This window comes from Canis lupus, chromosome 8 (genome assembly GCF_011100685.1).
Source record: "Canis lupus familiaris isolate Mischka breed German Shepherd chromosome 8, alternate assembly UU_Cfam_GSD_1.0, whole genome shotgun sequence".
Classification (NCBI taxonomy): Eukaryota; Metazoa; Chordata; class Mammalia; order Carnivora; family Canidae; genus Canis; species Canis lupus.
The window spans coordinates 19,387,277-19,413,466 of record NC_049229.1 but is presented as its reverse complement, the minus strand read 5'-3'; positions in this window follow the sequence as shown (position 1 = coordinate 19,413,466).

The window sequence follows — 26,190 nt, the reverse complement described above, 5'->3', positions numbered from 1 at the left end:
TCCATTTAGGGCAACATGGATGGACCTAGAAGGTATTATGCTGTGTGAAATCAATCAGACTGAGAAAGATAAATACCGTGTGATTTCATTCACATGTGTAACCTAAAAAAATGAATAACAAACAAAAAGCAGAATCAGGACTATAAATACACAAAACAAAAGTATGGTTGTCAGAGGAAGGAGAGGTGGGAGGTTGGGCAAAAGGGTAACGGAAGTGGGAAAAAATATAGGCTTCCAGTTATGGAATGAATAAGTCACAGGAATAAAAGGCACAGAGTAAGGAATATAGTCAATAATATTGTGACAGTATTCTATTATAGACATATGGTAGCTACACTTGTAGTGTGCATAGCATAACGTATAGAGAAGTTGAATCATTATGTTGTACACCTGAAAATAATGTAATGTTGTCAACTATAATTAAATTTAAAAAATTAAAAGCAAGGATGCCTGGGTAGCTCAGTCAGTTAAGCATCTGACTCTTGATTTTGGCTCAGATCATGAGCTCAGGGTCTTGAGATCAAGCCCCATGTCATACTTAGAGTCTGCTTGAGATTCTCTCTCTCTCCCTCTTCCAGTACCCCTCCCCCTACTCACTCTCACTCTCCAAACAAATGAATAAAATCTTTGAAAAAATTTTTAAAAAGGAAATAGCATGGAGAACACTTCAAAATACATTTATTTGAAGGAAACACAATATGGGGATGAAGTATGTAAAAAATCATTTGTGGAAAGGATAGGTGATAGCATATAATAAGAGATCTTGAATTAGAAAAAATAAAGCTTGATTGGTAATAACAATAGCAAATTTTAGGTAAAATTAAAAGCATATTGGATCACTGCCTAATCTGAATGTCTATGGCTGTTAATGAAGATTTTTCTCTAAAACTATTACAAAATTGACTTTTTTTTTAAAGATTTTATTTATATATTTGAGAGAGACCATGAAGGAGGGGTGGGGGTAGATGCAGAGAGAGAAGCAGACTCTTCACTGATCAGGGATATATGGGGCTTGATCCCAGGACCCTGAGATCATGATCTGAGCCACCCAGGCACTCTTACAATATTGACTTCTTTTAACTATCTCAATTTCCCCAAATACAAACATGTACCATTACCTGCAAATTGATATTGTATTTATGAGTCAGCATATAAATTTATACTTCATGGAATAACCTTTTAACATAATTACTAGGTCATTAATTTTGATATGGGTTTTTCAAAATTCACTTCTCTAGAGAGTCCTCATTACTGGATACATAGATTGGTTATCATTCTTTAGGAAAGAAGTAGTAATCTAAATACTGGATTTCATGAATCAGTGACATGTTCTATATGAAGCAAAGGCAATTACTAATAATTGACATTATAATTGGAATTTCATACTCCTGGAAGATTGTTGCAATTCATCAAATTGATTTTGGATCTTTGGAAAAAATATGCTGATGTGTAGCATAGCATGGAATTAGGAGTTCAAGTTTTATCCTGAAGCCTATAATGTTACCAATTCTCTCTAGTTATTAAAAACAAAGCTTATTTTAAAATATTGTTCCTTTCACTAAGTATAAAATTATCTCCTTTGATCATCCCAAATATTGGAATTTATTTCTCTGTGATTCTTGTATTTGTTCAAATCTTTACTGAACATCAACTACTGATCATTGTCTGTATAATGCTCAACGTTCTGAACAAAAGGATTCTTTCCAAAATTACAATTTTCCTAAAATCACACACTTACACAAATGTGTGCATAAACAAACAGACACCTAATAGTAACTATTGGTAATCTTTTCAATTCTGTGAAATGCAAGATTTAGTAGGAACACTCTGCTTTTGGATTCTTCTCATAATAGAAATGTATATATTTGAATATGTAAGCATTAAAAGTATTTTTTAACATTTCCTTGGCAAACAAATATGGATTATTGCATTATTCATAAACTTTCAGGAACATGACTAAAATTAGTGTCTATATTATTGTCAAATTAGAAAAATGGGAATATTTTAAGCAATAGAGAATAGCCAGATTTTATAGGAAAATTCCTGTTTTATTTTAGAAATTTTATTTATTTATTTTATTTATTGCTTATAATTTAAATGATAATAAAACATAAATCAACATCAAAGTCACTGTATTTCTATATTTCAGAAATACTTAGCTTCAAGTTTCTTATTTCCCCTAAATTCTTTCTATACTTTTTACATTAAGATTGTTTATTTTTCTCTATAGTGATAGTAGAGCATAAGCCTTGACAGAGATCAGGATTTAATGATAATAAATATTATTTGACACACCAAGCTAAAGCCAAGATTTAATTTACATTTAAGTTATGATCAGCAAGGTGCAGTACTGTAAGAAAGATGAGAACCATGATCAAGAAACCATACTGTTTGGGTGACTGTCTTCAGAGCAGTTAATTTGTTGTGATTCAAATGAAAGTATGATTGGAAAAAATGTTACCTAAGACATAATGGTGCTTTGTCTAAATGAGTTTAAATCTTGCAACTTACTAGTTGGTGATCTTGATAATATTATTCAATGTCCTTATTCCTCAGTTCTTTATTTTTTTTAAGATTTTATATATTTATTCATGAGAGACCCAAAGAGAGAGAGAGGCAGAGACATAGGCAGAGAGAGAGAAGCAGGCTCCATGCAGAAAGCCCAATGTGGGACTTGATCCTGGGGCTCTAGGATCACACCCTGGGCCTAAGGCAGACGCTTAACTGCTGAACCAACCAGGCATCCCAATTCCTCAGTTCTGTGAGAACATTTAGAGTGTCTTGTGAATATTAAAAGCAATCATCTGTAGAGAACTTGTAGCATAATGTTTGGCACATAGTAAACACAGTAACTACTATGAGTTATTATTAATTTAAATATTATTAATATTTATTGCTATGTTTGGTCAATAACCAGCTTAGAAGAGTTTCATTAAAATAGCTTTCATAATTTGGAATTATTATTTTTATTTTTATTTTTTTAACTAATTGGAGACTCAGGAAGTTGCCAAAGGATGTACTGTGAAATCCCATGCACCCTTGACCCACTTTCCTCACAGTGTAATAGCAACACCAGGAAATTGACATTGGCACATCTACAGGATTTATTCAGCTTTCATCAGTTATGTAAATACTCTAGTTCCAAACTAGGCTGGAAATCAGATGCCTCTATGTAGCTCCTATATGCAGTTTTTAGAGTCTCTGACGGGGGCTCAAAAAAAAAAAAATTCTTTCTACTTAGACTGATTTCTGAACAAATTTGGGAAAAACCCAAAATGTAGCTAACAGATCCTAAGATAATCACCTTTATTACTCAGAGTAGCAAGGTTGGAGAATTTTTTATTTTCAACACTCCATTTCTGGGATGTTGGAATAGTCTGTAATTTATCTGGATGCTGTTGCAAGAGTGTGCTCTTTATGAAACCTGATCAGATAACTAACCTATAAGTTGTACTTCGAAGCTTACCTCTACATTTTCCATCTTATATTTCAATACAAAGCAGAGGAAAGACTTTGTGTGTTGATATGTGTGGGAGGAAGCTTTAAAGAATGAGGCTATAGCTCCTGGAGACTAGGGAGGAGTTTGCAGTGCAGACTGTGGCCTTTAGAGTCTAATGCTACACTAGCTGAGTGTTCACTAACACCCATGCATAATGTTCCCTTTGCCGTGGGATGATTCTTATGTTTTGCTCTTAGTCGTGGAGTGACTCTTGCTGAATTGATAGCTAACTGCTGTTCAGAGATTTTAGATAATAGGAATGTTTTCACTGAAAATAGCACAAACACAATTTTTGACCCATTTTTCCCCTCTTCCCTTCAGCGGGGATTTTAAAGATGTTTGATCTCTTTGAGAGAGTATGATATAGTCTTCAGGCTTTGAGTTATAAGTTAGCTGTCTTTGCAGCATTTCAGCCTACTGACCTCAAGCTTAAAAAGTTGGGCAATCTGAAAAGTCACAACATTGAGAAAGGAGCAAAAAAGAAAGGTTTGGGGCAAAAATAAAACTGCTAACATCATCACCTACTAAATCCAATGTGGACAGTGTATATTTTTCATACAAATTTTCTACAAAGCTTTTACTGACAATAAAAACTAAGCCTTGCTAAGAATCAGGATATGGAAGAATGACCCACTATAGGTTTAACTGTCTACATAGATGTGTTATGCGAAAGACAGATATTTGAGGCTTTTTAAAAACTATTGAAAAAGCCTGTTTGTCTGAATAATTATTAGCCTGACATCATGTCTTGCCCTGCATTTCTCCCTTTTATAATTCTCTTCCAAAATTCCCTATTCCTCCTGGAGGAGAAATGTGCCCATGACAATATTTAAACTCTATCTTTAAAACACAAGACCTGGATCATTACATATGCATAAGACTATATGCAAATGTGTGGCATTAACTGTCATACTCTTTTTCTGATTGATTGTGTCATGGTTATGTTAGGTTATGAAACAGTATTGCACCAATAATAGTATATTTGCAGTAGCAATTGGTTCATAATAGGCTACTCTTGCCCTCTATGGACACAGCTAGTCCTGCTGAGGACACGTTCACGTGTTTCAATATTCAGAACAGTTTTGATCTTGCTTTTGGGACTTGTGATTTTCCAGTGTTGATATTTTATAATCTTATCAGAAAGTTCTTTGTCATTATATTAACTGTTGCTTTCAAGTAAGCTTCTTTGACTTATTGCCAGCTTATCCTAAAATCTTTTACATTTTTGTTCTATATATAGAAATCTTAGCCTTTCTCCAGAGTAGATAAATGACAATTTATTCATGATACTTTTGGAGGTGAGTCAGATAAAAATCACTTTTTAATACCTGTTCCCATGGAAAAATCTTAGAGCAGTGATTATCTCTAAGTCAGAAATCAATAAATAAGGCCTAATAACTTCATCACCATCAACTTTAATATGGATAACACTTACTAAATTTTGCTTTGTATGCTTGTGACTCTACCTACTACTGGACTCAGGTCTTTTAAGAAAGTAAATTCCAACTCCTTTAGTCTCCCAAGGGCTGGCATATAACTATATCTTTAAAAATTTAATGACTGCAATTAATTCAACACATTAGATGTTTGTTATGAAGGCAAAGTTTGAGAATATTGGCTATATGTGATTTTGCTATGAAGGAGAATAAAAGAAAGTTACATACCAGAATAATAGACGGGGGAGGAAATAATGGCTTGTTCTGGGCCTGAGTAATCACTGAATAATTGTGAAAGTTCTGGTCCCTGAGAACAAAATCACAAAGAAATGAGATAAAGCAGAAAATTTAAGTGGGTAGATAACTGAAAAATAACTGACAACTTTACTAGGCTTAGACCTGATAGGAGAAAGCAAAACTGTAGTAATATTATCGATGCTGAAAATTATTGAATATCTAATTGAATGTTATTTGTGTTTTGGATAATTGAATTTTGATTTCTAAATAATTTGAGTGTAGCAGTGAAGCAAAAATCAGATTCCAGTATATTTTGCATGAATACTCTACAACTATAATACACGAGCACTTCTGTGGGTCTATGACACTATTAAGCCTAGCCTGTCATGGTAGATGACACATAATTTTACATAAACAATTTAAAACAATGCACAAAAATGAAAGTATCTTAATAAAGTGAACTGTAGTTCTGCTAGCATTAGGTGAAATAGTTTAGTTTTATACCACGTGAAAATAGTGAATTAATAGTGCCCAGATACTGTATTTTGGCCATTTAAAAAAAGTAAGTAAAAATTCAACCTGATCAATCATTATTACTGAGATTAAGCATATGTGAATCAGCAAAACCTCAAAATCTTGTATCTGGCTATATATATAAACTGTATATGACCTTTAGCAAATTAATATCTTAAAAATGTCTGAATCATAGTATTTAATATTAAAGCTAATTCTGTATCTTTAGAAATTATTTTGAAAAAAGAAGGCTCTTGCATCTAGTTTTAATCATTTTTATATGATTCCTTTTTAATATTCTTATTTGAAAATGAGCTAGAATTATTTTTTTAATTCAAATCACACATCTAATTAACACATCTTTAAAAGTGTAGCCAAAATAGAAAATAACCTTTATTCTTATGTTTACAAGGGGTCCTGGTTTCTATTATACCTAAGTTTTGCTTTAGCACTGTGTAATTTAGTCCATATTTCAAAGGTTATTAGCTTACTTGATGCCAAAAGGTCATCCATATTAGCGGTAATTGGCTTTTATAAATATTGCTCATTATGCAAATGTATTATTTACAAGCACCATTAGGCCAAAGTGGATTTGAGAACTTGGGTAATAGGTTCTCTGCATTCATTATGAGGCAAAATATTTGACAATAGATAAATTAGGAGTTCATCTTCAATATTAGAATATAACTGAGAATATGAAAAATTTGGAATGTTTTCTGGCTCATAAGCACTATAACAGGACTGGTTGAAAGACAGAGATAAAAATAGATTGGGTATAAATATCTAAATTCAGGAGATTCATCCTTAACCATCTATGCTGGAAGTATTTGGTAATGCCTCTAACCAATCTAATATGCTACCATAGTGTACCAAGTCAGTATCAGCCTACTTTGCTAGAACTAACACCAAAATATTTGGTTCTAGATTCACAGAGTACTGGGAGCAATAGTGTTTCCAAGCTTTAGACACATAAATCTCACTTTCCTTCTCATAGACTGAGAAAGCAGTTTTTGCCTAGATTATCTGAAAAGTTGTTCTGATGTATTTGTGAGGACTCTAGTTAATAATTCTGTATTGAATACTGGAAATGTGCTAAGAGATTGGTTTTCAGGTGCTCCCATCCCCCTCCCCCAGGACATGTGAGCAGGTGGGGAGGGGCATACACATGCGCACACACACACACACACACACACACACACACACACAAGGTAACTATGTTAGGAGACAACATACAAATTAAGTTTTTAGTAATCATTTCATTATGTATAGGTATATCAAATCATCGTGTTGTATATTTTAAATATATATGACCTGTATAAAAATAAAATCAGCATAATAAAGAAAAATGCTACAAGAGGGCACAGTTCTAAACAAGCCTGTGGTCCTGTGGTGGCAGTGTGCTGTGGTGACTTCAGAACCGCTGACAGAAGTTGCAATGATGGTGCCAAATTTTGGCAGGTATTCCTTCCTTATTTCTTATAATACTTTTTGAATACTAGTACTGGCAATGGGCATAGAAAGATGATTAAAATACAGTCCTCACATTGTTGGAGTTTAAACTCCAGCAAGAAAGGCACAAATAAATTTTATCCTAAGTAATAAGCAATAGAATCTACATAAAGTGGGGATGCCTGGGTGGCTCAGTGGTTTGGCGCCTGCCTTCGGGCCAGGCAGGGCATGATCCTGGAGACCCAGGATCGAGTCCTGAGTCAGTCTCCCTGCATGGAGTCTGCTGCTCCTCCTGCCTATGTCACTGCCCCTCTCTTTCTGTGTCTCTTGTGAATAAATAAATAAAATCTAAAAAAAAAAAAAAAAGAATCTACATAAACTGCTCTGGGAGCAAGACACATGGGGCATTAATTCTTCGAGGAGTTGGAGAGTTTGGGAAAGCACTGTCTTTTCAGTATTCTTAATTTCATTTTCTATGTGAAATGGTAATATTCTGACTTATATTTCAGGGAATTTCAGACATTCGTTTATATTTACATTTGATGTATCTATGCATACTTTCTGTAGCAGCCCACTTACTTCCTTCTAAATCACTGTTTCCAGAGAAGTCTGTTCTCATAGATCCATGGGAACTGTGCGGGACACCTTCAAAATCAAATGCATATTTCAGAACTTTTTAGAAACTGCACTTTTTGAAAATATAGTATTGAGATTCTGGATTTTTTCCCTGAGGTTTTTGATTTTTATTTACTTTCTGCTTGTTGGTTGATTCATTTGTTTTACTAAATTGCTTGGACTAAACTTGAACAATCTGCCTCACTCATGATGTGCAGTCATTAATATTTATGGTCGATATTTTTGCATAATCTCCCATTTTAATCCTTTTTGCTCAGTTTCTTAGGGGTGATCCCTTCTTCTGCATAGCTTAGTCATTACCTTGTAAATGATATGTTTTCTTCAGACATCTCAAAACCAAAATGGCTGAAAAGTGCTAGATTCTTTATCTTCTACATCCAGTCAAATAAGCCCCCTCCCTCAGCAAGGCTATTGGTTTTCACAGCCTGCTCCACCCTTGGAGAGCCATTTCATTTGTTTGTTTGTTTGTTTTTTAAAGGCAAGGAAGAATACTGTATTCAGTGTATTCTTAATTTTGCATTCTATGATCAGGTTATTTATCAAAAGCAAAAAGAGAGGATTGACATTGAAGTAGATGTGAAAAAAATTCCTGACCAAATATGATTTTATGGAAAGGCTAGAGATAGGATTCTCATTCAGTTAAGGCAATATTCAGGTCCAGGGTGACAGGCTTTTGAATTATGGTGGTAGCAATGCAAATAAAGAGTGTCTACATGATGTGATCTGAAAGCATTTAAAAATGAGTGGTGAATATGATTTTGGAATTTTTAGAATAGAAAAAGGATGGAGCTATAAATCACAAGAGAATTCAAGAAAAACTTTGTTTCAGAGGAAGATGACACATTATCTTTGAGGCATGTTAAATTTAGGATAGAAAGGGCCTTTAGGAAAATGAGGTACAAGTACTTAGGAAAAGATAAGAACTAGAGATGAGACTTGGAAATCATTCTCATAGGCATGATCATTTAATCTATGGGAGGGAATGAGTTTTCTAAGATTATAAATATATGCAATATATATTATATATATAATCTAATTTTCTAAGATACATATATTCTAATTTTCCTTTCAAATTCCTTCAAATTAGAGATTGTATGAGAGGAATAACAGCCGGAGGGATGACAAACCACTTGGCAAGTTCTAACTGACAGAGAGAAGGAGAAAGGGAGGGTGAGAGGGGAGGGAAAGAAAGGAAGAGAGAGACTGTAAGTTTAGGACAAACTGAAGAAAGTTCTCCCTGAAGGTAGAAGAGGAGGAAGAGGTCTTATCAAAGGAGACAGGAAAAGAATGATTAAGGAAATGAACTAATAAAGTCTTCCAAGAACTAAATGTGAATGAAGCTGCAAAGAGAAAGCCTAATCATACCAAATGCTGCAGAGAAATGGCAAACAGGATGACTGAGAAAATTTTAATCATTTGGTTGTCATTGGAGATCTTGCCCATATAACTCTCAGGAAACCTAAATTATGGCAGGTAATAGTTTTAAGATATTTCTACAGAGAGAGGATGGTATTTCTAATCAGATTCATGGAAAGCCTTGTTTTATAAGTAATTTTATTATTTTGATAATGAGAAGAGTTCAATATCTTTCCTACTTCATCTATTCAGTAAGAATGATACAGTATCATATTAATAACTATTCTTCTAAAATTTATTCTTTTCTCTATTGATTTGTGGACATTATTTTTAAAAGAACTTTTAAATACATGAAATACTGAACCTAAGGCCTTTGCACATTGTGTTCTTGTTATTATAACATTCCTCTGAATTTGAAGTTGTATAAGAATAAGAGTCAGAAGGGTGATGAACTACTAGCCAAGATCCTACAGCCTGGATCCAAATCTAGTTTGATATCCAGGTTTGATGAGGATAGTTGGGGATGCATGGATAAAGACAATAAAAGGCTGGAAATAATGAGTAGGCATGCATATCTTGGTTCACTTTTCATGCTTAATATAGGCACAACTTTCAGAAATGTAATAATTGAAATATGAAGTATCTTCAAGATTAAATTAGGATTTTGGAAATATCAATTCCAAACTAATTAGTTTGACTGAAAGGGTATACACACCATTTTTAACCCTTCAAATTAATATTTTCTTAGTTTTAAAAATTCTTGGGGATTAGTGACAATGGATACTTCAACTGTATCTGTAGTTGATACTTCATTATTAATTTTTTTTAAAAAAAGAATCACATCTGGGATGCCTGGGTGGCTCAGTGGTTGAGCATCTGCTTTCGGCTCAGGGCATGATCCCAAGGTCCCAGTGCCAAGTCCCACATCGGGTTCCCTGCATGGAGTCTGCTTCTCCCTCTGCCTGTGTCTCTGCCTCTCTGTGTGTGTCTCTTATGAATAAATAAATAAAATCTTAAAAAAGAGAAGGATCACATCTTACAAAGTATTACCAATTTTCAGTTGCTATTACTGACTACCTAGATTCTTGCTATATAATAATCTGGACTTACGTTTTGCTGAAACCATTTGCCAACATTGATGGAAGCTACAACTGGTATTACTGGCTCCATCTCATAGGTGTGACAACTGAGGCATCAAGAAGGTCAATGACAGATATTAATGGCAGCAGCAGAATTAGAATTTGCTTTTCTGAATCAAAAGTATAGCACCATATTTCAAGCAATGGTTTTCAAAAATCTATTATAACAATCTCTTTCAAGAGCATAACAGTCTTATGTTAAGTAAAATAATGACTCTGTACTTGTGTTATTGTATTTCCTCAGAAGGCTATCCACAAATTTTTAGGTAGATAATCTACCATTTCCTGAACATGTATTTATTGCTCATAGTGATGCTATGAGGCTAAAATCATTCTTTATGTTTGATAGATTTAAAAAAGATGAATACTATATGTATTGCTTAGCTTGGCTGTGCTTTTACTTTTTTTTTAATGCCACATTTCAGTGATCTATGGTAAGAAATATCTTTTTTACATTATACGCTTATGAGTGTGAGCCAAGCACTTATTCAGTGTAAAGAAGCAGCCCCTAATTGAAACATGCAATTCTCATTTCAGAGGGGAAAGAGCAAGTTAGCTTGTGAAACATAAATCTCATAATGACTTTTAAAGGTTTATTTATTTATTTGAGAGAGAATGAGAGGGGAAGGGGGGTAGAGGGAGAGGGAGAGATAGAATCTCAAGCAGACCCCCCCCCCCACTGATCACAGAGCCCAATGTGGGGTTCCATCTCACGACCCTGAGATCCTGACCTGAGCTGAAACCAAGAGTTAGACTTAACTGACTGAGCCACCCAGGTGTCCCAACATAATGACTTTTAAAGCTTCTACTCAGAATTGACCTATATAATATCTGTTCACATTCCATTGGCCAAAGAATGTGGCATGGCCAAGCCCAGCTTCAAATGAGTGGAGGTTTCTACTCCCATAGCTTTTGCTGCAACTGTTAGGAATGCAATCCTCTTACAGTAGGGAAACACATGGTGAGCACATCTATGCACAGTGTTTCACTCAGATTAATAACTGACAGAAGTGGACTTTTGATTGAGGTCTACAGACTTCACAATCATATTGCCTTTTAGTTTTTTTTTCATATTGCCTTTTAAAGATAGCTTATTTTATAAAACAAAATATGACTATAAAAATAGGTGTGCTACTTGTTTTTGATTCACACGTTTTATAATGAAATGGACAGAGTTGGAATTTCAGTTATCAGAGGGGGTATGCCCATGTTTAATTATAAATTCTAATGTTGGTTTTCTTTAATGAATCATTTCCTCTTTCTGTTTTGGCAGAAATTGTATTTGCATATTTCATGACATTAATTAGGATGTTTAGAAAACAATAAGTGGTTAATATGACCGTTTTTTTTATAGTTTGCTAATTTAACAAATTTTCTACTTTTGTCGAAATAGCCAACTATGCCTGAGAACATTACCAAATAATTAAATCAAGGTTCTCTTTTTTCTGGATTGTGATTGTCAAAAAGGTATATGCCAGATCTATATGGGATGCGGAAATGTAAAGCTTGAAAGGATCAACCATCCATTTCAAGAAGCCAATCTCTTGCAGAAGCACTGAGTGACCAAATGTACAGGAATCATGAGGTTAGAAATTGGATATAATAAAAGTGAATACAATAACCTCTTTCATGTGTCAAGAACATGTCACAACATTGTGAAGGAAAAGTTTGTCTCCAACTTTCCTGCCTTTCTTGTGTATCTCCCTGCAGCTATATGGTATAATTAGGACTAATTAGTACTCTTTCTCCACTGTGTACCTCCTCTGTCAGTCTTGGTACACCACAATTTATGTGCATTTTGAAGATATCTAGATATTGCTAGGCAAGGTCAGTTAGCTAGATGCAAAGATAGGAGAAAGACAGCATTCAGCTTACTGAATTCTCTGTTAAGTGGGAGGCTCAGAAACATTGATTTCTCTTTACCTTTTCGTGGACAGAAAGGTACTACAGGTTAGTGGTTAAGAATATGACCTCTCAATCTAGACTTCTCTGCGTTTGAATTACAGTTATGATACTTTCTAGCTGTAAGACTTTGTCCAAACTACTGTGTCACAGATTTTATATTTATAAAATAGTGATAACAGGTTTGTTTGAGGATTAAATGAGTTTATATATCTATCTAATAGTTTAGAATATTTTCTATATAGTTAATAATATTTAAATAATAGCTAAAATAGCTTAACTGGAAGGGATTCACATCAGAAGACAGTATACTAACCATATTAGTTACCTAAGCTGCATTTAAAATCACTCTATAATGACAATAGAATATTCATTTATTATTTCTCATGGTTCCTGTGGAACTTAAGAATGGCTTAGGAGAGAGATTCTGGCTTGGAATCTCCTGTGAGTCTAATGTAGTCCATTGCCAAATGATGCTACAATCATCTCAAGGCTGGAATGGAGCTGGAGGATCCACTTCTAATGTGGCCTCTACATATGGCTAGGAGCCTCAGTGTCTCTCCTTGCAAGTCTCTTGAGTATCCTCACATCCTTATGGCTGACTTTCCCCAGAGGGATGGGTTTAAAAGACCAAGGTGGAAGCTGCAATGTCTTTTATGACATAGTATTAGAACCCATATGCTGTCATATGCACAGTACTCTATCGGTCCCTCAGTCAAGTTCTATGTCAAGGGGAGAGGATCTATGCAAGGGCAGTAATACCACAAGGTCAGGGTCACCAGGGGTCTTTTGGAGGCTAACAGCCTAACCAACTTCAGAAGGGACTGAATCATTGAATGGAAAAGAAAATTGATTTAATTTGTGATGTGGAATAAAAAGGGCATTTGGAAAAGAACTAGCATGCTCATGTGACTGCGATCACTAAATTCTTTTTCAGAACATCTCTAAAGGTGAATTCTAATAATAAGCATGCAGGTTGCTGATTATGCTTTTAGAATAAGGAAAATTAGATGGAAGATGAGAACCTTTAGTTGCACAGACAGTAATAACCTGATACGTTCAATGTTGCAGTTGGGGTTAAAAGTGCCCCAGAATTAACTCTAAGAGTCAAAACACTGCCAGACACTCTCAGGAGGTTCCTGGAGGGGATTTATCAATATTTGCTTCCGTTACTCCTCAAAAATCTCTTCACAAAAATGACTAATCCTATGTAAATGGGACTTCTTCTCTTCATTCAAACCTTTTTTGAGGAGGTTTGCTATCCTACTGGGCAAATTGCATACCTGTATTAGACCAAAGGCCTAATGATCTTATCGTTAAATGCTCAGAGGCCAATCCCACCAAAAATGACTGAAGACATCTCAGTGTTTCCTCCATGTGCTATATATACACCTATGCTCTATTCCATTCTTTCCTATTTTTCTTGGCTTCACAGAATTTGTATCTCAGGGCTCCTGTGTGTCTGTCAGAAAGGGCTACTTGCCACATTTAGCTTTTACTTCCTGCGATGGGAAACTGTTGATAGACTATCAATTTGCCTCACTCACCTCTCACTCCTTCCTCCTTGGAGGAGGAAGAATGACTTAATCTCTCTCATTTCTCTTGGAGTGAGCTGCCTATGGGGAGTGTTTTCCTCTATATTTGGAAATATGTCAGGGGTAGGGCCCCACAAGGGAAAACTAGCTGCAGACTGGACTGGTACTGCAGGTTTTGGGGGGTAAGTTAGCCTAATACTGTTTTTTGTTTTGTTTCGTTTTTATAATTGGGAAACTCAATTACCTTCAAATAAAAGCCACAGTCTTTATCAGCAATAAAGAATCCAAAGTTTGGGTTCTTTTGAGTTAGCCACTCCTTTCTGCTTTACTCCTTGTCTCATTTCAGGATTGTATTAATTATCAGACAGGTATTAATTATCAGCCTGCTAAATAAAATTCCCTAGAGTGCTTTATTCCTTGGTATTTCTTCAGGAACTTTTTCCCTCTTATTGAGGTATAGGAAACAAGGGATTATAAAGCCAAGATGGCAATTGCATTCCAACAATAGTTTTTCTCATTAAAATGCCTTTATCTGTAATACATACCATGTGTTCCTTTGGCCACATGAAATCCTTTCACATGCAACTTGCCTTTCATTTGTTGTTATAGAACATTATTGATTAATGTATTTATTTATTATTTATATTTTACTATGTCTAAAAAGGATTCTGTTGCTGTTTAAATTTTATGCTAGACAATAAATTCTAAATGGCTTATGAACACTTATTCTTTTCATCTTACATTACCCCATAATCTTATTTGTAACTTCAGAGTCTTCCAAGTGAGCTCTAAGGAATTGTGGTATATTACAAAGACTAAGAGACTGCTGGTCAGTGACTTTAATTCAAGCCCCAGCTTGTGACTCTGGATAACTCCCTTTATGCATATATAATTTATTTTATTTATAATTCTATCTATAAAGCATCATTGTTGTTAGGATTAAATAAAATAATATTATTTATAAAAGAAATTGAAAATTTCCATGAAAAATTACCATAATCATAACTAAACCATTAATATTATAAAGAGATCTTTAATAGTTAATAATTTTAAGATAGTGCCTCAAGTTTTTGGTGGTTATGGGGAAAGTTGCCATATATTCTATTATAGGAGATGTTAATAGTAATTATTAAAATAATATTTTAAGCATGTGTATATCATGGGAGAAATACAACTTTAAATCTTCTTTTCAAATAGGATACCCAGACTCTTGATAGAATAACATATAGTTGTCCCTGACTAGTAAGCTTTTAGAAGATATAAGGAGATTCTATGATCTAGACTTGTGACTTGCTGATAGTAAATAAAATGTTACATGTGTAAGAAGCTTATTTTTAATATGAAAGAAATATTTATAATACATAGAACAAGAGGAATGAGAATACTAAGCATATTCACTGCTGATAGTGCTCATATTTTATGTTAGTCAATTCCAAGTTAATTGCAGATTCTTGATTATGTACATTCATTACTTCTGTTTGATTGGTCTTATAGTGTTTTACTCTTCTCATTGCAATTCTTTCTCTGAATGTTTTTGCCTGTCTCCATTTTCATCAAGAGGTAACAAACTTGTGCTCCAAGGACAGAATGTGGCCCAGGATGATGTTGATTTGGGCTACAAAATACTTACTTTTAAAAAATCTGAACATTTTACATAGTAATCCATAGTACTAGATTCTACTGAAAAAATTTTTTAAAGGTTGTATTTATTCACGAGAGACACAAAGAGAGAGGCAGAGACATAGGCAAAGGGAGAAGCAGACTCCCTATAGGGAGCCTGATGCGGGACTCCATCCCAGGACCCCAGGATCACTACCTGAGCCAAGGCAGATGCTCAAATGCTGAGCCACCTAGATGCCCCTCTACTGAAAAATTTAAAACGAGAAGTACTATAACATTGAGCTCTCATTTGTGCATGGCTGAAATACACTGGAGCCAATCTTTCTCCTTTAGATAAGGTAAGATCTCTCCAATTCACTCTAAGCCAGCCCCTCCCATACAACCTTTTTTCTATTGTCTCTGCCTTGTTTGCTTTACCCGTGTGTTATCTGACCAACTCCTGAAGCATTCACACTTTGGACCTGATAGAGTTTTGTAGTTTCCTTGATCTGCCTTTTAAGTATTTTTCTGTTTGATTTTCATTTATGATCATTGAAGTAGTTATTTGGAGGTGGGCCTTCTAATTTAAATCTTGATTAATGAAATTTTAACATAACTATTTTTATTTTTAAAGTTTGGAATTCTTACTATTGTTATCTTATGGGTTCTTTGAGTTAGGGACAAATGGGGCTAGGCAGGGTTGGGTAGGGGGCCACAGAAGCAGGCTCACAAAAATCTCAAAAATGCTGAGGTGTAAGGAAACCAGAGATAAGGTCTGAGCAAATCAGACCACCCTGCCCTAGGTGTGGATGGGGAGGGTGACTTTTTTATGACAGTCATCTGAGACCAACAAAGAATAACTAGACCCCAAAGAAGTAAGCTATTAAGGATGCTATCACTAGTTAGTCCTTACTCAATGGTGATATCAGTAGACAATGTTAAAAGATTTAGGTTCCCTGATTGGCTTCCAATAAAAGACCAACCCTACAAGCCCTTAGTGGCAACTCAGTCAGGACCCCTCTCACTTCTGAGAGCTTTCTCTGTATCTTTGCTTAATCAACTTCTATCGCTTTACTCAGTCACCTTTGTCCACGAGATTCATTCTTGTCTGTGAGACAAGAACCAGGCTCTCCCGTATCACTTTCCCTGTATAAAATAGGACATACACAATGAGAAAAAAACATCCATCAGATCTGTAAGCCTTGATAGGAGGAGTTTATACACTGAGAAATGGGAAGGACAGAGGTGTTTGTGAGAAAATCAAATTGAGATCATGAACATGGAGTGCCTACTATCATGTCAGGTAATTACAAATTTGCTTATCTTGTGCTCACCCTTTTCAGTGGGCTAGTCTTCCTTCTCCTTACCAAAGCTACCTTACAAAATGGCTGGCATTAAAAAAAATAATAATAAAAAATAAAAAAAGGACAAAATTTCATCCCTGAAATGCAGTCAGTGGATAATATTTGGACATTTTTCAAATGATTTTTAAATTGTGGGAGGAAATTTAGCAACTTGTGCTCAAAGTATTAAGTATCTTATTTTTCAGAAGATTTTTTTAGGTAGATTTCTTGGAGTTCCTGAACTGTTCCTGCTGTACAACTTCTTTGTTGTGTCCACACATCTATCTGTTTGCTCACAAAACAGACTGTGAAACATCCTAGGAGTGATTTGGGTTTAAATGAAATCCTGATGAACGGCTCCAGTTTAGGTTATTGGGATGATGGAATTTATACCTAGTCACTCTAATTAGGCATAGGGTGAGTGTTCCAGTGACACTTCTGTCATTTGGGATCATTTTGGAATGAAGTTTTGAGGAATGCCACTCCTGTAGCACGAGGAGCACTGCTTCAGCATCTGGGAAGAAACTGTCTTGTTATGTTTAGGGACCATCAGTACTCGTGGTATGCAAAAAAGAGAAGACTTGTAACATATGCACTGCAACCTTGGATCCTTGTTTCTGTCTAAGATTGGTTAAAATATAGAGATCTGCTTATTTTTTAATTAACTAGGATTTGGTTTGGGATTCCTAAATTTTAGTTGAGGATGCATAATACTCTTTTATGTTTTCACACATCTGGTGTAGAAATGTATTCTGCCTTACATTTCAGATCTATATTCTATTTCCATCTGAAAATTCTTTTATAGTCTCATCAAGACTTCATTCTTTATCTGTATTTCTATCTTCTGCTTCAGCTCACCATTTTATTACCATCAGATCTTAAGGAAGCATGTTGCTTCTCTCAAAAATGGAGCAATTGAACTCACCTGTATACTTTGAGAAAAAACAGACTTGACGTGATGTGCACAAAGATTTTACTTATAGGGAAGAGGTAGAAAGGAGATACCATAACTTGTCTTTTTATCATCCACTATTAATTTACAGGGCAAAGCTCTGAGATAAATGCTCGGTTCGGTTCTCTCAACTACTAATGGAACATCATTAAGGCAAATTAATTCTGTAACAAAAATCTCTTGGGAATTGGTTATATGGTTTCAAACACGAGTGTTTTCAACATTTTTTGAGACTATGTTTCTAGCTAACTGACATGATATTGATTAGAACAGAGTATAAACCAGATGAATTAAGTTGTCTGGTTAAGTCATTATGCATAACAATATGAGGGGATAGATTCATAATTCATTTATTTTTAATCATCTATAAACCATATCTATTTTATAATTTTGTAGAAAGGACATGACTAAATGTTAACAAATAATCTCTGTTAAATATTCGTCACAAAAATCTGATCTGTTGATAAAGTTATTGACAGTATACTGCAATATTTTTATAGAACTCAATTTGCTCACTGTGGCCACAGCACAGGTTCAGCTATTGTTCGTTCCTTCTCTCATAAAACTTCAAACTCAATTGATAAAATCTCAATTGAATATAACCAGTTTAGAGATTTAAGTTCTCTGATTGCATCAATCCTAGCCATCTTATAGATATTTCATCTCTAGTACCAATTGTCAATTTCTTAATATTCCTTCGGAATGCCTGTTACCAGAGTGTTACTCATTCTTGATTACATTGCTTTCATTTTAGAAAAAGATCCTTCATGGACTCAGACGCTTGGATGTGTGACAATGAATAAAAGAAACCTCATTTAAAATGGAGTTCAATGGGCAGCCCTGGTGGCGCAGGGGTTTAGCGCAGCCTGCAGCCCGGGGTGTGATCCTGGGGACCCGGGATCGAGTCCCACGTCAGGCTTCCTCCCTGCATGGAGCCTGCTTCTCCCTCTGCGTGTGTCTCTGCCTCTCTCTCTCTGTCTCTCTGTCTCTCATGAATAAATACATAAAAATCTTTAAAAAAAGTAAAAAAGCCAGACCCCTTCCTCACATCATTTACAAAAATAAAATGGAGTTCAGACACCCTGAATGGGGAGCTCTTACACGTTATCCTTTGCTACAGTTTGAAGACCCCAGCAGGAAAAAGCATACCTTGCATTTCCTAACAGGAAAGAGCTTATTTTACTACCCTAGTAGGAGGAAGGAAGATTGTCTCCTGGCCCAGGAACATCCCAGCCACTAAGAAATGCCACAACCCAGAACTCTCTCTTTCTCTTCCAATGGACTTTCATTACAAACAATTCCTCCAACTTCCTTCTTTTCTCTGTAAAAGAATACTCCTCTCTTTAGTTCTCCAGACTTGCCTATGATTCACCATAGTTTACATATTCTTGAATGGAATTCCTCTGCTATTCCCACATAAACTCATTCTGCTATATATACATATGTATATTCTTTTTAATGATACAGCAAATCTTACCACATAAAATTAAGACTTAAGTATAACTAGATTAAACTTGAAGACACACACACATATATATAACTATATAAACTATAAAACAATAGTTAATTTTATTACTTAGTTATCTTATAACCATGGTTTATATATATATATATATATATATATATATATATATATATAATATCATATATATTATTATATAAAACTTACATTTTGCTTTTCTCCCTCATTCAGCCTTTAAAATTTTTAGGACTCCCTGAAGGCTGTCTCACATATTCTTACAGACTATTCTCAGTAATAATATGGCTACTCTGGTTTTATTTCTGTACTCTTCCTCAACCTCCTTTGCATGGACACGGGTACCGTCATGGCCTCTGGACACTACTGATCCTATTGCTTTCTGTTGTGGCTCCTGCTTTCCCACTGGTGTGTTTTCCAGGTCTGCTGTATTTCCATACACACTCTGTGGTCTCCTGCTTTTACTCCAGAGACAAATCCGTCAAGTTCGAAAGAATGCCTCTTTCTCCTTTTATGTTACTGCAATAACTGGGTATGTGAGATAACTCGTGGCAGTGAAGACTTTGAATGACTCTATCATGGTTTATGTGGCTAAATGTGACCCCTGATTTGGGAGTTCATACTTATAAACAATCTACAACTTTATCCTGTAAGAAGAGGAGAGAATCATCCATGCACTGGTGAGGTGTGGCTGATTTAGGGAAACCTGGAGATACAATGATGATAGATTAAGTAAGAGGGGTGGAAATGGAAACCATAGTCAGAAGAGAGGTGCTGTGTTTAAGAGGTTATGTTTCATAAATTTTTCTAGTATAAGGCAGGCTTGGACATAGTAAGCTAAATCTCAAAAAGTGAGGGTTGACTAACTCTGCCAAAGATTGTACAACTGTCCAGTCTCCAGGGACCTGGCCTGCAAGGGAATCATAGACTATGGGAGATAGGAGAATGGATTTTCCTGCTAAGCATCCTCTGTTCACTCTGCTGTCCTGTCTGACTAGTTCATCCACCTTCTCTGCCTCATATCCCTATCCATCCAGGCTCATCTCTTCTGGCTGAACCTTTGTTGCTAATACGGTCCACAGAAAAAATAACCAAATCAGTGTCTAAAGAGAAATACTGAATTTATTTTTTTCTTAGATGTATTTATTTATTAGAGAGAGAGAGAGAGAGAGAATGAGTGGGAGGGCAGAAGGACATGGTTCCCATGACCACAATATTTAATAGTTATTTCAGATATCATTGATTATCAACACATTTATGTTTAGTTTTTGAGTTATTTACAAATTTCATCTTTAGAAGTAGCTAACAATTTCTTTTCCCTTTTCTTACATGGTGTACATGTGAAGGGACTAGAGCAAGATTTACAAATAGTTTTATAGCTTGTATAGTTTCTTTCTTTTGTTCATTGAAAAAATTTATTAAGCAATATCTAAATTCAAGGCATTGAACTACTTACTGGGTGTATATCAGTAGGCAAACTAGAAACATTCCATACATTTATGGTATTAATATGCAAATGTAGAAAATCTCTGAACAGTTAGTTATACAAATATAAATACAAATACTTATAGATTGTAATAGAATTACAAAGAGAAAAGCAGGGAGAGTGCTAATTTAGACCTGGCAATCCAGGTAGTCCTCTAATATAAGATTTAAAGCATTTGTCTGTCAAGTGGAGAGCCCAGAGAGAATGGCTGCAATAAATGCTTGGGGTGCATTTTAACAGATTGTGGGGCACTGTGGCTGTGAGGAGCTGAACAAGGCAATAAAGGCATGAGAAGAGGTGGGCAAGATGTTATGCTGGTATGTGGCCTATAAACTATTGTAAGTGTTTAACCTGTGATCCTAGGTATAGTGGGAAACAATTGGCTGGTTTTAAGCATGGGGGCAAGTAACAATTTTCTCTCTCTCTCTTTTTTTTTTTTTAAAGATTTTATTTATTTATTCATGAGAGACACAAACAGAGAGAGAGAGAGGCAGAGACACAGGCAGAGGGAGAAGCAAGCTCCAAGCAGGGAGCCCGACATGAGACTTGATCCCAGGACTCCAGGATCACGCCCTGGGCCAAAAGCAGGCACCAAACTGCTGAGCCACCCAGGGATCCCCAATTTTATCTTTTTTGTAAAGATCACTCTGACTTGTGAATAATAAATGGAGGGAAGGAGAGTGGATGTAGAGGAGCCAATTAGATGTTGATAATAGCCTACGCAGGTGGTGAAAGTGAGTGGTTCTATGTTAGTGGGAATGGAAATTGACAAAATGCAGATATTAGAATGACATTTTGGAATAGAATTGATAGTGTCTGGTGATGATGAGACATCAAAGCTCTCTTTCATATCTATGGCTTGAGAGAATAGAAAATAGGAAAAGTCAGTAGACAAATTTGACGAATATGGGTTATCACATTTAAAGTTGAGAATAGAACTTACCTATAAGTTTATTTCCTTTTTAGAATATGATTAATCAATTGTGCCTTTATTCAAAAACACTTATTAGCATAATGTGTGCCAGGCATTTTACTAAGTATTGAAGATATAAAAATAAATAAGATATGGTCCTTGCTTCTGAAGCCATAATTATTCTGCAAGAGATTGACAAATAAACAATTATGTGCAAGCAAGTTCTGCTCATGAATATTTATGAGACAATCCAAACAAATCATTATCAAAACAAATTCATTGATGTACAAAAATGATAGCACATCATGACCTAGTTGGTTTTGTCCTAGAAATTCAAAGGTCAGTTAACATTAGAAAATATGTAATATATTAAAGGAGAAAACATGTATAATCATCTCAATGAGAACTTAAAAAAGATAGTGATAAAATTCAGTGCTCTTTCATGATTAAAACCCTCCTATTCAATAAAAAGAGAAGAAAATCCCATGGGTTTAACAACAACAAAAAAAAATGTTTACTTCTCAGTAATATAATATTGGATTCAGTATGGTAAGAGCTGTGAAGGATCTTTTATTTTCCCCTACTTGCAAGCTATATATTAGAGATATGCATCAGAGTAATGGACTTTAGTGTTCAGGGCAGCAAATAGCATGTACCTCATGTTTACTTTGTTCCCGTTACCCAGTTCCCACAGGACGACTGAGAGGACCAGGGTATATCTCACACTTAGCAGACTGCATTACTGGAAAGGAATCTTGTGCTTAAAGAACCTAAATATTTTCTACTAGAAAGTAAGCACGTGTGCCCTGTGCAAACAGAGTGAGACGATCTCTGTCCTCCAAAATTGTTTGCTAGACAAACCCCTTTGAAAAGATAGTCTAAACAAACAGAGTGCCTCTGTTTGTAAAACGGGCAAAAACATGAGAAACCAAAGAATTGTCTCCTACCATTCTTCTCATCTCATTCTTAAGGATTCAGACTCTCTTCCATTCCCCATGCACAATCTTGTTACCAAGTCAGAGGAAGAGAGAATATGGAGAAATCACACCCATTTATAAACGTTTCATCCCAGAAGTATCAAGCAATACTTTCTCTCATAACCTATTGTGTAGACCAACCTATCAAATGAAGTATATGGACTATTTGGTGAATTTACTGTGTCTTTCATAATTTCAAGTCAATATTTCATAAAGTTATTTTTTTAAGATTTTATTTATTTATTCATGAGAGAGACACACACACACAGAGGCAGAGAGACATAGGCAGAGAGAGAAGCAGGCTCCCTGAAGGGAAGCCTGATGCAGGACTCAGTCCTCACCCCAGACTGTGATCATGCCCTGAGCCAAAGGCTGAGCCACCCAGATGTCCCTATTCCACAAAGGTTTGTTTGTTTGTTTGTTTAAAGATTTTATTTATTCATGAGAAACGCATAGAGAAAGTCAGAGACACAGCTAGAAAGAGAAGCAGGCTCCCTATGGGGAGTCGGATGTGGGACTCAAGCCCAGGACCCCAGGATGACAACCCAAGCTGAAGGCAGACGCTCAAGCACTGAGCCATTCAGGAGTCCCTATTCCACAAAGTTTTTAAACAACCCATTAATTAGCTGATTGGCTAATTTTAGAATTTAATGTGGAAAAGCAAAGGCCTAAACAAAACCAAGATACTTCAAAAGAAGAGTAAGGTGGGAGATTTGCCATAATTTTATCACATATCACCACATGTCGATACCTATTAAAACCTAAAATACAAGCCATTAACTATTAGCACAAATAGAGCAAAATAGGGACTCCAGAAATACTTGTGCATAGATGGAAACTTGATATATGACAGCTAACTAAGGTAAGGAAGGTCTATTCATTAAATGGTACTGATATTATAACCAAACTCTACAGAAAAAAAAATATGTTTTCTCCTTAATTAAAAATGAAAAAAGCATTTTTTAAGATCCATTTTAGGCTTAAATATAAAGGGAAATTAAACCAGAAGAAAATAACGAAGAATAATTTCATGACCTCAGGGTGGGTAGGAATTTATTAATTCCAAAAGGTGCTAACTATAGAAAGAAAAGATGGCTAAATTAGAAAACATTAAAAATTTAAAATGCTGTTCTCCACAGGGCACCAGAAAGACACTGAAAACACAAGCCACAAAGCAGGAGAAAATATGTGCAATGCATAATATTGATAAATGTTTGGTATCAGCATATACAAATAACTCATACATCAATAGAAAATAATTTAAACAAATCTTTAGGAAAATCTGCAAAACATGTGAAGAAGAATTTTATAGAAGAGGAAATAACTGCTTAGTGAACATAAAAAAAGAAATTTTAGCTAGAGAAAGAAAGCACAAGAGGAGAGAGGCAGAGGGGAAGGGAGAGAGAATCTTAAGCAGACTCCAGGCTCAGCACAGAGCCCAATGTGGGGCTTGATCTCACAACACTGAGACCATGACCTGAACTGAAATGAAGAGTCAGACACTTAACCAACTGAGGCACCCCGGTGCCCCTGAAAATATATATATTTTTAAAGATTTTATTTATTCATGAGAGGCAGAGAGAGAGACAGAGAGAGGCAGAGACACAGGCAGAGGGAGAAGCAGGCTCCACGCACCGGGAGCCCGACGTGGGATTCGATCCCGGGTCTCCAGGATCGCGCCCTGGGCCAAAGGCAGGCGCCAAACCGCTGCGCCACCCAGGGATCCCCCTGAAAATATTTTTAATCTTATTAGTAGATCAATGTAAATTAACATAACAAGTTCTTAATCTTATGGCCCAGATTGACAAAAATTTTAAAGTCTGAAAATATCAAGTGTTTAAAAAAAAAGAGAGAGAAAATACCAAGTGTTGATAATGATATAAAGCAATAGGAACTCATTTAGTGTATTTGTGAGTTGAATTTTAAAACAATTACCCATTACCTAAACATGAACATATACTAAGACTCAGCAAATTTACTTCTTGCCATAAATTAGATAAATTCGGGGCACCTGGGGGGCCCAGTGGTTGAGTGTCTTCCTTCAGCTCAGGTCATGATCCTGGGGTTCTGGGATGGAGTCCAATATCAGGCATCTTATTTGGAACCTGCTTTTCCCTCTGCCTATGTCTCTGCCTCTCTTTCTGTGTCTCTCATGAATAAATAAATAAAATCTTTTAAAAAATTAGATGAATTCTGCAAATGAGAATATTCTACAGATAGAACATTCTGTACCAAGAGACATACATAAAAATTATCATGTTTGTAATGTTAAAAACCAAATGGTGTTATTAAAATCTTCGTTGACAAGAAGTTAAAGAATTCTCCTGCCTGTCTCCAAACTAAGACATTGGCTTTCCTGTCTTCAGATGTAAGCTGTCACATCAGATCATCCTGTACTTCAAGCCTCTCAGCCTTTAGACTGGAACCATACCATCCACTCTCCCAGATCTCCAACTTGCTAACTCACTCTGAGGCTCATGAGAGTTAACTTCTCAGCCTCCATAATCCCATAATCTAATATAACCAATTATTTTTTATCTCTCTCTCTGGTTTGCTTTTCTGTACAGCTCTAATACAGTTATTAAAGTTATCTGTTTGATGCTACTGCAGAACAAATAAATAGTGAAGAATTACTAGATCAGAGTTGGGTAAAAAGGGGAGGGCCAGAAACTTTTGGGGTTACTTGATGTTGCTGGAAGGATAACTGGAGAGGGCAAAATGATGGGAAAAGTGAAACTATTAAAAGGAGCCAAAAGGGGGAAAAATCAAATCGTGTTAAAAAACAGCTCAACATAGAGTTCTATACTATGTGAAAATATCCTTAGAATTAATTAAAATAAAAATAATTTCAAACAAGTAAAAACTGATAAAATTATTACCATTAGATACATAATATGAAAAATAATGATATTCTTCAGGTAAAGATGAAAGTTTAGAAATTCAGGGAGGAAAGAAATAAAACAGGTAAATCTGAACAAGTACTAAATAAGTAATAATGAAATATCTTGAGTTATAAACATTCACAGAATTGGAATACATGGTAATAATGCTCAATAATTCAAAGGGAAGTCTCGAGTTACACTCTTTTAATGTTCCTTGCATCATCTGGAAAGAGAGTAAATTACTAATTAATACCAGAATTTGATAAATCAAAGATGCAGGTTATAATTGCAAAAGTAATAATTAAAGAAATTGAGAAAAGAGTACACAAAGCTAACTGGGATAAATGGAATAAGAAAAATGATACAGAAGACAGCAAGAATAACAGAAAAACTTAAGAGAGGAGGGATGAAAGGAAAGCACACGCAAAAAGAGTATTATATTTAAACACAATATAACTGTGACCATAATGCATAGAAATTGGTTAAAGGGGACTTAAAAAATTTACCATGTATAAACAACTAATGTAAGAGAGCTAGAGTAACCTATATTAATTTCAAGCATAGTAGAGTTTAAGAAACAGGGATGCCTGGGAGCTCAGTCGGTTAAATATCTGCCTTTGGCTCAGGTCAGAATCCGGGGTCCTGGATTTGAGCCCTGCATTGGGCCACCTGATTAGTGGGGAGTCTGCTTCTCCCTCTGCCTCTGCCTCCCTATTCATTCTCTCTCAAGTAAATAAATAAAATCTTTAAATCTTTTTTAAAAAAGAAAGAAGACACTTCACAGTTATAAAATAATAGTAAAATTACCAAGAAATATAAAAATTATTTTCTTTTTCTTTTAGAGAAAGAGAGAGAGAGA